General features: G+C 43.5%; 1 long non-coding RNA gene across 1 annotated transcript; it reads left to right on the top strand.

Annotated features, from left to right (window-relative positions):
* Nucleotides 1-4,840: 4,840 nt before the first annotated feature.
* LOC112958144 lies at nucleotides 4,841-8,737 on the top strand. The gene is made up of 2 exons (XR_003251354.1): nucleotides 4,841-5,101; nucleotides 7,735-8,737. It is a non-coding gene; the product is annotated as an uncharacterized LOC112958144 (long non-coding RNA).
* The last annotated feature ends 2,501 nt before the right edge of the window (nucleotides 8,738-11,238 follow it).

Below are 11,238 nucleotides of genomic sequence, written 5' to 3'. Positions count from 1 at the left end.
TAATAATTTATCCCCTTTGCTGCAAAGGGGATCCCAGGGCCGCCTCTTCCCTGGTCAGCCAGCCGTGCCCGGCATGTCCTCCTCTTATCGATACCCAAGGAAAAGTGGTTGTGTGCTGGGGATTGGGTTTTATTTGCTTTTTCACCAGACTCGAGCTGGCTGCTTAGAGGCTATTTCCCTTGGCACTGGGAAGCTTTGTCAGAGACGTAGCAAGATGCACAGCGTAGCTCCTCAAAAGAAAGAAATATAAATTTAATTAACCAGCTTTTATGTTCTGAAGATCTTAATGTTTTACAAAGTGGTAAGTTTCATACTGTTAACTTTTATTTGAGTCATACTATTAATTTTTATATGAGCTACATGCTGGTGAAATAGCCTATATTGAGAAATTATTTCCAATTCTGCTCACTTTTTACTGCTACTTATGTAGTATAAAGTTACCTTAATGAGGAGCAAAGCTGCTGCAGCAAACCACTGTCATCAGTAAGCTCAATCAATATGTTTCCAGATCTGATTTCAGAAGCCATAGKTCATGTTGAAATGTTGGTGGATGCTGGGGGGGACAACCGCCCTTGCAGGAACAGTAATATAAGTTCTGAGGTTCAGAAGGTTGGACCTCTCCTAAGGTACCCAGAGGATTCCTGTCAAAGCTGGCCCGTGTGCTCAGGAAAAGTAAATAGCTYGATCTATCTTCTTTACAGAGTTACAAGAATTTATATTTGCTGAGGAGCTATCTGTGGGAGATTAAATTTTGCTGAAGGACTTGGCTCTCTGGAGTATCAGACTCCTCCAGAAGTTCAGACCTCACTGGGTATAACGTCAGGCCCTTGTTAGTCTGCATCTTCAGCTGATTTTCATTTGGCAGAGGGCCGCTGGCATCAGTGTCTTTCAGCTGCTAACTTCTGATTATTTCCCTGCATTTTAAAGAAATAYGGGTAGCTGATAAAACTCAGTTCTGGCCGCTGAGCTTGTGCTGGAAGTTCTCAGCCCAATGTTCCTCTCGAGTCCTGGGTTTAATCTTGAGCAGTGGCTGCTGGGGACAGGAGGGGAGGCGAGGCCCGGTGCCTGCAGCTGGGGTGTGCAAAGCTGCTCAGCATGAGGATGTGGGGAGCTGCCTCCTGGAGCTGCCGTGCRTGTTCAAGCATTAATTTCCCACGTGAGTTTGGCTGTTTGCAAAAGCTCCAAGGGACATTTTGTGGTTGCTACCAGATTAAACGTATCCAGTAACTGGATATGGGGGATGATGTGGGCTCATCCAGGACCACAAGCAGTATTACAGTATAGATGTCTGAAATCCAATGCCCGTAACAGCCTGGCCATAAAACCCTCATTTCCCCTTCTCTGTTCCTACCCTGCCTTGCAACGTCCTTCCTAAAATCAGTGCTYTCAGTTGCCTTAGGTGGGAAGGGAAGGCAGCTTGGGGATGCTCCCTCAGGGTTTGGTGCTTAAGTGAGGCTCARGGGGATAGGGGATGTGCCCCATTCCTCGGAGCCAAGGGGATGCGCTGCACRCTGCAGATCAGTCACACTCAAGGTCTTGGAGGACACAGAAACAAGTTTTCAAGAAACTGCTTTATATTCGTCAGGAGCAGACTTGGAGTTTTCTTGTTCGTGTTATATAATCCTCATTAGCAAGAGCAAAAATGCACCATTATCTAGGTGGAAACAAAGAAATGGCTTTCCTGACTCAGACAATAGCTGCCTTTTTCAGTCAGACCACACAATTACATTTGGATTTTAATTGGATATAGTTTCAAAGTTCTTTTGTCGTTTACTGGCTGTGGAACATGTGAAAATGCACAGAACGATAGGGAGCGAAAGGCGCTCGCAGCTCGTGTGAGCGCAGCTTCATTCTGCATGGGGAGAGAAGGCAGGTGTCTTGAGAGCAATGGAAAATTTTCAGTCTTTGCCTTTTCAGAATAACGCACCTAGAAAGGAGGATGAGAGGCGCTGTTCGCCAGGTGTCACCAAATCACAGTGCCTGCAGAAGCGAAGCGCTGCAGTTCAGCCGCACTGATGCGGCAGTCCCCGTCACGAGCAGCCGGGCAGCAAGGCTGGAGCCTGCACGTGGGGTGCTTTAGAGGGCCTGTCCAGGGAAGGAGCCAGGTCGGTTTGGGGGTTTTAGAATAAGATTGGAATAGTTATAAAGGCCTCAGTTCTTTTCTTAAGGTTTCCCTTTATAGAACATCTCTCCTGTTAGGGCCAAGGGCTTGTTGCAGAAATTACAGGGTGAGAGTGAAGAGCCCGTGTTATGTAGCAGATCACATTATGTGATCACAAAGGTTCCTTCTGCTGCTAAAATAAAGCAGCTAAATATTCTCAGGCTTAGCAAGCAGCGTATGAAGCATTTGGAGTGTCTCAGGCAGCRAAATCTGTCATTATGGTTGCCTGATACTACCTTAACATCAGGGAGGGCAGWGATGTGGCCACAGGTCCCCTGAGAAGTGAGTGCTGGCGAGTGTCCCGGGGCTTCCTCAGCACGTTGCCTGCTCTCTCCAGCACTTCCCCAGAATTCATCCCTGGGAAGGCAGGGAAAACTGTGACCTGATGAGAAAAAGCCCCACTGGGTAAGAGGGTYGCTATATTGCACTCAATTAAAGCCTGTGTTTGACACTGAGCCGGGATTTACCTGGGGAAAATGTGCCTACAGTTACAGCAGCTCCAGAGCCTGGCCTGCCTCCTTGGGGACACAGTTTTATTCCCAGACTCCTTTGAATTTGTGCCTGCTGAACCCTGCYAGAGGCACGGAGAGAGGCTTGGGGGATATTCGGGTTCCTCATTTGTCTTGGTGCCTTCTGCCATAAATACTGTTGCTAGTGCAGTGGCTGTGGGGTCTCGCACCGACCAGCGTAGCAGAGCCCAGTAGTAGCTGTTAATGACCCGGAGCTCTCAGCCTCTGTGGGCCATGAGCTCATTTAAACAAGAAAAAGACAAAATAAAAATGGAATGGAGAAAACATTAATTTTGTGACACCTAAATCTAAATTTGCTAAGTTCAGTTCTCTGTCAAAGTGACACCACTTACACAGTCAAAAGATAAAGCAATGACTTCAAGTCATCAGGGCTTGATTTGAAATCATTAATTTCTCAGGGCCCTATTTTTAACATGTTTAACCAAGCTAAATCTCTGCAGAGTGCACATGAGGTGCCCGCTGCTTAGAAAAAGAAATACAGCTAGAATTTATTTATGAACCAACACATTCATAACTTTTTTACTGATGTAAATCTCTTTGTGAGCACATACATTTCCAGTATAGGACAACAATCAGAGGCTAAGGTTAAGATTATATGGTGGAACGTGTGAACCATTTCTTATTTTGTCCCATATACAGCRCAGATACACAGAGCTCTGTGCTGCTTCGTTTTTGTGACCATCATTTCACATTCATCCATTGTGGGTGTTTTTCCCAAGCACTTTGTTTAGGTGAGGGCCACATTCTGCTGCTTAGTTGTACATATAGCTCCCATTGTTGTCCTGTTTATCAGGATGTAATTAAGAGTAAAACAGCAGAGATAACTCTGTTATTCGCATATCCTTCCTTCTCGTTGGCCACCTCCACACCCATACATAATTTTCTCTATCACTGTAGCTTTTCCCCTCCCTCTTCCTTTCTCCCCAATTTTCCTGTTAGATTTCTTTCATTGTCTCATTTAACTAGTTTTCTCTCGCTCACCCCAACTTGTTTTGTGGCAGTGTCTGCTGAGAAGTTGCTGCTTGTACCTTTGTCTCCAACAGAGCCTTAGACCATCAGTGGCCACTTGGAAGAAAAAGASACTTTTGGTGTAAGAGGCTGCAAACCCACGATAAACTACTGCTCAGCACACACAGTCACAGCCTCGTATCAGTGGCAGAATCAGTTTTATGTTATTACATATTAGTTTGTTAATGCAAAGTTGGTGTCCTTCCCAGGAYTCCTAGTCCAGCAAGGCACGAAATTATCCAGCTCAGAGACAGTCACACAAAATACGATCACATAACCTAATCTCACTCCTTTGGGCTGGCAACAGCCCCTGGGAATTATCTGCCTGCACTCTGGCTGCCAGGTCTGTTATTTCTGCACTGAGTGGTGGAGAACAGGCAGTGAGAATTGGTACGTGAACAGCCCTGAGAATTTATGTCATGGAGCGGAGAAATAGAGGCGTGAACTGTTTTGGTCAACTATTTTTTTTTTTTCAAAAAAAAAATAGAAATCCACAGCCACTGTAAAATATTAAGTGACTATGCTTCGTTAGTATGTGCTTTCAAAAACAGAAGACAAACAGTCATTTTTTAACAATTTTAAGACTGTTTCATTTAAAATAGTATCACTACACCTGTATGTTGTTCTTTTTTTAGTGGTTAGAGCGTTATAAAATTTCATGTTTCTTTTTAAAGATCTATTTTGTTTCTTGGAACTTGAGAAGTTTGATGACCAGCTGAACTCTGTCCAAGCGATTTCAGTTCTTGGTAATCTCAGATAATTATTCTCTTCTCCTTTAATTCCACTGCACAGTCTTTGAGTTGCTAGCAGTTGTGAAGGATAAAGAAACTCGGGGTCCGTAGCACAGCTTGGTAAGGCTGTGATTGCAGTGGAAGGGTGCAGGGCTCTGCTGTGCTTGGATTTGGGGGTTAGAGCCTCTCGCCACACGTCTGACCCCAAGAAATTCAGGTTTCTTGAGGAATTCAGTGCCCTCCCTGCAGGGAGGGGACACGCATGGGGCTGTCAGCGATGGGGAAGGATGTGAAGGAGGCCTTGGGGCAGACAAAAATTATCTGTGCTTGACTATGGAGAGGTTGTAAAGGAAGAAAAAAAAAATTTTTTTTTTTTTTTTTTTGACTGATGGCCACATGCAGAGCACAAACACGGGAGCAATAAGAACAGTTTCCAGTCAGCGCAGCTTTCCTAAATGCAGGGAAGAGCGCCAGCACGGGAAGAACGGGGCAGTTTTGTTACTTCTGCTGGTTTAGGTAACCAGCAGCCTCCCAGTGCCGCCATCCTTCAGCATCCGCGTCCCTTCGGGCCTCCCGTCCCAACCCAGGTTTTGACTGTTCCACCKGGACACCGCTCAGCGGCCCCAAAACGCTGCCTGAGGCCGAGTGTGGGATGAAACGCCCGCCCTAAGGTGAGCAGAGGAGAAGTGTGCTCTGTCAGTACCTTGTGCTTACTGATGATGTTCAGCTTGTGCTAGCGTGAAAAGAGAGAGTCCCAACATCTGGGACAATCTTTGTATGTCTCTCTCTATGAAATAGATACGAAAACCTCATATATATATATATATATATATATATATATAAAATGAAAGCTTTACACAGGTTGGGCCATATTATTTTTAGTCTTGTAGACTGTTTTCGTGCTGTAAACATCTGCCTCCCTTATGGCACTCAGAGTAAATCACAAAGAGAAAGGTGACATCAGCTCCAGAGTTAACAGTCCCCTTTCCTATTGAACGGCTGGGAGGGATTTCCTACGATTGATGTAATGAACATGCAAATCGGAGAGCCTCCCAGAAGATCCTGCAGTAAACAGGATATGTTTACTCTAAACAGATAAAATCCAGTAACAATTCGCTGTAAATTCAAGTAGCATCAACAAGTTGTTATTTTCTCTTCTGTCTCTCTAGGATCTTTTTTCCCTGGTGCAGACAACAGGAACTTGTTCCTCCTATTTGTATCCAAACTGAAGTGTTCAGTAAAATCCCCAGCCCACCAACAGTGACAGTTTTCTGGGAATAAACAACTTTTTAAAATTGCAATAGTAAGCTAGTAAATGGAATTGCAGTTGGAATAAATTTGATTTAGTGAAGGTACTTAAATATAACAGAAAATTGAAAGAGAAATAGGTTTTTAGAAGTTAATTACTTGAGATAAATAGTAATTTAATTGAAACGTCACTTATTGAAGTGTAGCAATAGAGTGCAGGTAGAGTGTAGGTGATGCAGACTTCTTAGCCCATGTTATTTACAAAAATATAAGCAAAAGATTGACCCTACCACTAAAACAAACAAATTGAAATCTTAAAAACCTATTTGAAATTTAAAGATAAATTAAGCTGCAACTTACAATATTACACATGTTGAAATTCCTACCTGCTAGTTTTCAGTGGTGASGATAGGGATAATAATAGGAGAAGGAATACGTAAAATTGTTAAGAAAGTCTTTACTCAACAGCTGTAATGCTGTATAAGTGTGGGATGCGAATTGAGTCTCACTAGATATTTATATAACACAGATGAAAATAAATACAGTCCTGATTCATAAGCTGCTATGTCAAGAAGAACTCCTAGGAGCGTTTTTAAGCATCCGAGTAATCCTGGAAAGGGGTAAAAGGGCAAAAAAAGGAGATGCTCAAAGATAAATGCCAACAGTACCTTGGGCACAGGTGCCAAACAGGTGCCAGTTTCAGACCGGGATCAACAGTTGGCAGAGCAAAAAGAGGATTAAAGAAAGGCTTATTTGATTTTAAGGGTCCCTTAATGTTGTGTTAACTTTGACAGAGAAAAGAAGTGCTGAAAACGGAGCATGACACGTGGGGATTCTCCRTGGCCACAGGATGTCCTGGGAACAGAGGCTGCCTCTCAATGAGCTCGGCCCCACTCACAGAACATTATAAAGAAATTAGGGAGGGCTGGACATAAATGTGATGTCAGGGTAGTTTCTAGTCCAAGATGCACCATTCCGTTCAGGAACAGTGTCATTCTTGGGAGAAATTGSCTTGCTTACAAAAGCGCAGCAGATCGTTCCAGACCAAACATGACTCTCCTCTCTTCCTTCCTCCTTCCTCCCACTCTTCTCTTTTTGTTTAAAGCCTGGCTATAAAGATTTGCATCTCATCTCAGCTGCTTTTGTCAGGATGGCTAATGAGCTGGGGTGAAACGAGGAAAAAACGCAGTAGAAACGGGGTCACAAAGAGGTTAAACTCCCAGAATTTATTCATTGGGATTCAGCTCATGCCCTCCTGAAATGAGTTGTCATCATTAAAACTGTGGATGACACTGTTGCACTGCGATGCCTCATGAAAAGCTCTTAGGAAGGCATGGAGGAAATTGTGTTCATTCAGACTTTAATAYATCACTGTGAGCAGAGCTCAGGCCCATGTTAAAGGATGTTGGCAAGAGAAAGGCTGCAGTTGCATGAAAAAATGTGTGTGTGTGTTGACTTTTTTTTTTTCCTTTTCTGGAGTTAGCCATTTTTGTAAGGCATGAATTCTGTGAGTTTGTTGGAAGTAATAAGGTTGTCCATTTCATCTCAATACTTTCGAGATGGCAGAAATGCTGGCCGTGTGCTCTGTAACAGAAGTGGCAAACAGGTCTTTTGAAAAGGAAGGAAAATGGAGTTACAGTCACTTGTGACAATGAAGCCTGAAAAGTACAGACCAGCTGAAGCTGCCACCTGAAGTTGAGCCAGCCTCCTCAACCATGGGCTCGCAGGGCTGGGMGGTGACTCCAAAGGCCACCCTCTCCCTTCACCCAAGGCAGACATCGTCCACGTCCGGGTCAGTCCTGACAGATGCTCTTCTAGCTTCTTCTGACAGGCTCAGCATCCTCTTCCAATTATCTATTTCAGTGCATCATTATCCTTTACTCTTAGACACTTTGCAAATGGCTAAAYGATCCCTTCCTAGATGCCATCTAGGCCTCATGGAGGCCATCATGTCTGGCCTTACGTTGTGTTTGTGTTTTGCTGTATTCTTCACACACCTGCCCAGCTTGGTGTGGGCTGCTAATCTCATAAATCTGTTTTCTGTCCATACTTCCAGGTTATTACAACTGGATGTCTCTGTTATGAATGGTAATTTTCCAGCCTTCCTTGAAGAGTGCCTTTTTTAGAGAATTTATGAGGCTCTGAAGCTAACCAAGCTGCCCTGGGTTCGGTTGCTGGCTCATCAGTGAGATTTACAGTCTAACTACTCCATAATAAGGTAAACACAGAAGTGCTCGGCCATCAGAGGGTCTGTGGCAGAAGAAAATTGATGGCAATTTCTACTCCTTTCCTCTGTCCTCTTTCTTCCTGATGTRAAAACATGCTCRGGCTAGGTTCGAAAAGGGAGTTAARTTGTGATAAATTGGAAAGCTTCCCATTGGAGATAAAGCTCGAGCTTCTAGGGCGCTGTACTCAAAATGTAGTTAGTTTGAGTAAAGGAAGTCAGATCTGAATAAGTACTRTGGAACTTTAAACAGGATTTCTATCAAACAATAACAAAATACCCTCCAAAAGAGAGCTGACTCCTTGATTATTCTGCTGTGCTAGATAATTGCCATCTATTTTGTCATAACTCTCCAATTTGGAACAGCCTTGACTTTACAACTGAGAAAACAATATATAGGAGAAGACAAAGTCCCATGTGATACTGATTTGGTTGGCAGAGAAGAGAGGCTTGCACATGTGCAGCAGATAAACTGAGTTGTAAATTAATTTTAATGGAATTGAGATTTCCTGGAAAAATTCTTATCTTTTTCTAGCAGAACTCGCAGTGCTTTCTCTGCTATGTATATGCAATGTCTTTGCTTCCACTTTTGCACCACTCTGGAATAGATTAACCTTTTAGATAGCCCTCATCACCGCAATTCATCRTGTCATGGCATTTTGGTAATACAGAACTTTGGAAGACGTTGCTCTGCTCCTACTGCTGAATGCCTTTTGCTCTCATCACTTCCCAAATACTCAGGGAAAGCCAGTGACTGTACACAAACAAACAAAAAAATCTTCTTTTCTCTAATTAGAGTCAAAATGTATCTTAAGATGATGAAAATAATCTCTTGTATTTATCAGTGATAAATGAATAAAGGATAATGTATTTAAATACAAGAAACTTTTAATCGGAGGCCGGGCCTGCAGAGCTGCCACGCTGATACATATAAAGCACGTGAATGATCAACGCTGCCATTGGAAAAACACCACACATGAGAAAGAAACGAGCCTTTTCTCATCCACAGGGACCATGGATGGATCTCATGGATTCTCATCCATGAGATGAGACCATCCTCATCCCGTTTGCATGGGACTGTAACTGCATAATCTTCTCAAGTAGGATAACCTCAGTCAGGCACGGGGTGTCTGGTAGTGCTTTGGCTTAGGTGACTTTTGAGGATACTGTGTCCAGGTGGGTTGTGGAGTCTCTGTCTTTGGCGACCGCCAAAACTCATCCGAAGTGGCTGGGGTCACCCCACTTGAGCAGGTGTCCCCACTAGAGCCAGGTGCTGGACCAGCTGGTCTCCAGAGGGGCTGTGACCCCCTGATTTCCTTGCTCCTGTGCCTTGGTGTTAGGCAGGGAGCGTGGGTACTAACGTTGATTGTAGCTGTTTCACCGCTAGGAATCGCATCCAAAGCTCCTGACCTGAATCCATAATCCCAGTATGACTTTCTGCCAAAAGGAAAAATGTTTCTGTAATGAAGGTATGTCTAACGTTAGATTTCAGTCTGGAGAGACATGAATCAGAAGATGGGGCTCTGGAGTGATGAGAACTGGGCTGAGTTCTCACTTTTGTCAATGGTTTGCTTTGTGACCAGGGGGAGTCGTTTCTTTTCCATCCTGTTTTCATCATGTAAGCACAGGTAATAATCCTTGGCCTGACCAAAGATGTTTGCCATCCATCAACAAAAGTTGATATATACATTTATAGGGAAAAGGGTTTTTTTTTTTTTTTTTTGCTTGATTTTCTAGATAAGAATCAGGATAGCAGCTTCTGCATAGGTGTGAGGTATTTGCATGTGTCAATTCATATCAACCTATAGCCAATAAAAATCTTATTGGGCCTCTGGGGATGTGTATATTTTTCCAGTCCATTGCTGGGCACTATAATTTAACTGCTGGCACAGGACAAACAAGCTCCTGTTTGGTGCTCCTGCTGCTGTTAGGCCATCCCCAGTGATTTCTACACCGCTTGTTTCATTGCCAGTGTGGCAGATGTATGTGCTGGGGGAAGAGAAGGGAGAGGGAGGTCTGAGCAAGGACACAACTTCCTACAGGCTTCCTGCTATGGCTCCCTGCTTCTTTCTGATTTTTTTTTTTTTCTTTTCCTCCGTCTGCTTTTCCCTGGAAGGTGGGAAGAGTCTGAGTTTTGCTGTATTATAGTCTCCCTGGTTCCCTGTTTCCTGGTTGATGGCTGTGCGGGCACTGCAGGACAGAGACTCTGCAAATGCTTTTCCATGTGCACACACTTCTGTCCAAGCCACAAACATGAAACAAGTCCCCAAAACAAACCAACAAACCCAACAAAAGTCCCCAGCTTCCGAGGGATGTATTGTGCAGTTCTGACTCCTTTGGGTATGAGGTCTCCCAGCTTTGTAACTCTTGATCTCAAGCCCCAATTCATTTCCATAAATAAGTCTAGGAGTCTAGTTCAGCAAGAAGAGAAAAGGAATGGAAAACAAAGTAGGTGCCCAGTAGAAATACTGCTTGCAGAGTGAGATAGGGCTTTTAGTTCAAGATAAAAATCTTCAGGCAAATACTAAATCTGCTATGTAGCAGCTCACCGTTTTTCTGGCTGTTCCTCTGAACATAAGGCACTACTTCTATCTATATAATTAGTATTTATTATTTGTGTTACTGTAGTGCTTAGGAATCTAATCATGGATCTGAAATGCTATAGTAGTCCCTGAGCAAATACACAGGACCATGAAGATGTTTGCTGCTGTGGAGAGCTGATTGTAAAGGCTCCAAGTGGAAAAATGAAAAAACATAAATCAAAACGCATTCTGGATCTAACTCTTAAAATATTCCTCGTTTAAAATGTATTAGAACTGTTCTCTTGTTTTATGTAGCTCTTACTGATTATCATGCAGAATCACCTATTGTTTTGGTGCATATTTGTGTGTGTGAGTGCTGTACATTGACTCTGTACCATCTGTGGGCACAACAGCTTACAGTAGATTTGCATACCACTGGCAGATCAAATTGTCCTCAGTAGGACTAACAAGCACACAGTGATGCCTGATTTTCAAGATAGCTACTTTTTTGCACATCATTTTTATCCCTTTCAATTTGACTCTTCTCTACCTTTTTTCCCCCTTGGTTCCTTAGTTTTTCCCTCCTCCTGCCTTCCTGCCCTTCCCTCAGTGGCCTCTCTCCTCTCATCTTTCCCTATTTGATGGCTGAAACATCACGAGCAACAGCTGTTCTTACTGTATTTCTCACAGCACGAGTAAAAGGATGACCAGGCTTCAAATAGCAGCCAGCAGTGCAAGATGATCTCTTTTATTCCATTTCTCTCTGATTCCGAAACAAGCATCCCAAGGGCCCAGCATTCGCTCCAGAAGAAAG

This window comes from Nothoprocta perdicaria, unplaced genomic scaffold (assembly GCF_003342845.1).
Source record: "Nothoprocta perdicaria isolate Ctin4 unplaced genomic scaffold, notPer1 scaffold_81, whole genome shotgun sequence".
NCBI classification, from domain to species: Eukaryota; Metazoa; Chordata; class Aves; order Tinamiformes; family Tinamidae; genus Nothoprocta; species Nothoprocta perdicaria.
This window is presented reverse-complemented; position numbering and strand designations above follow the sequence as displayed.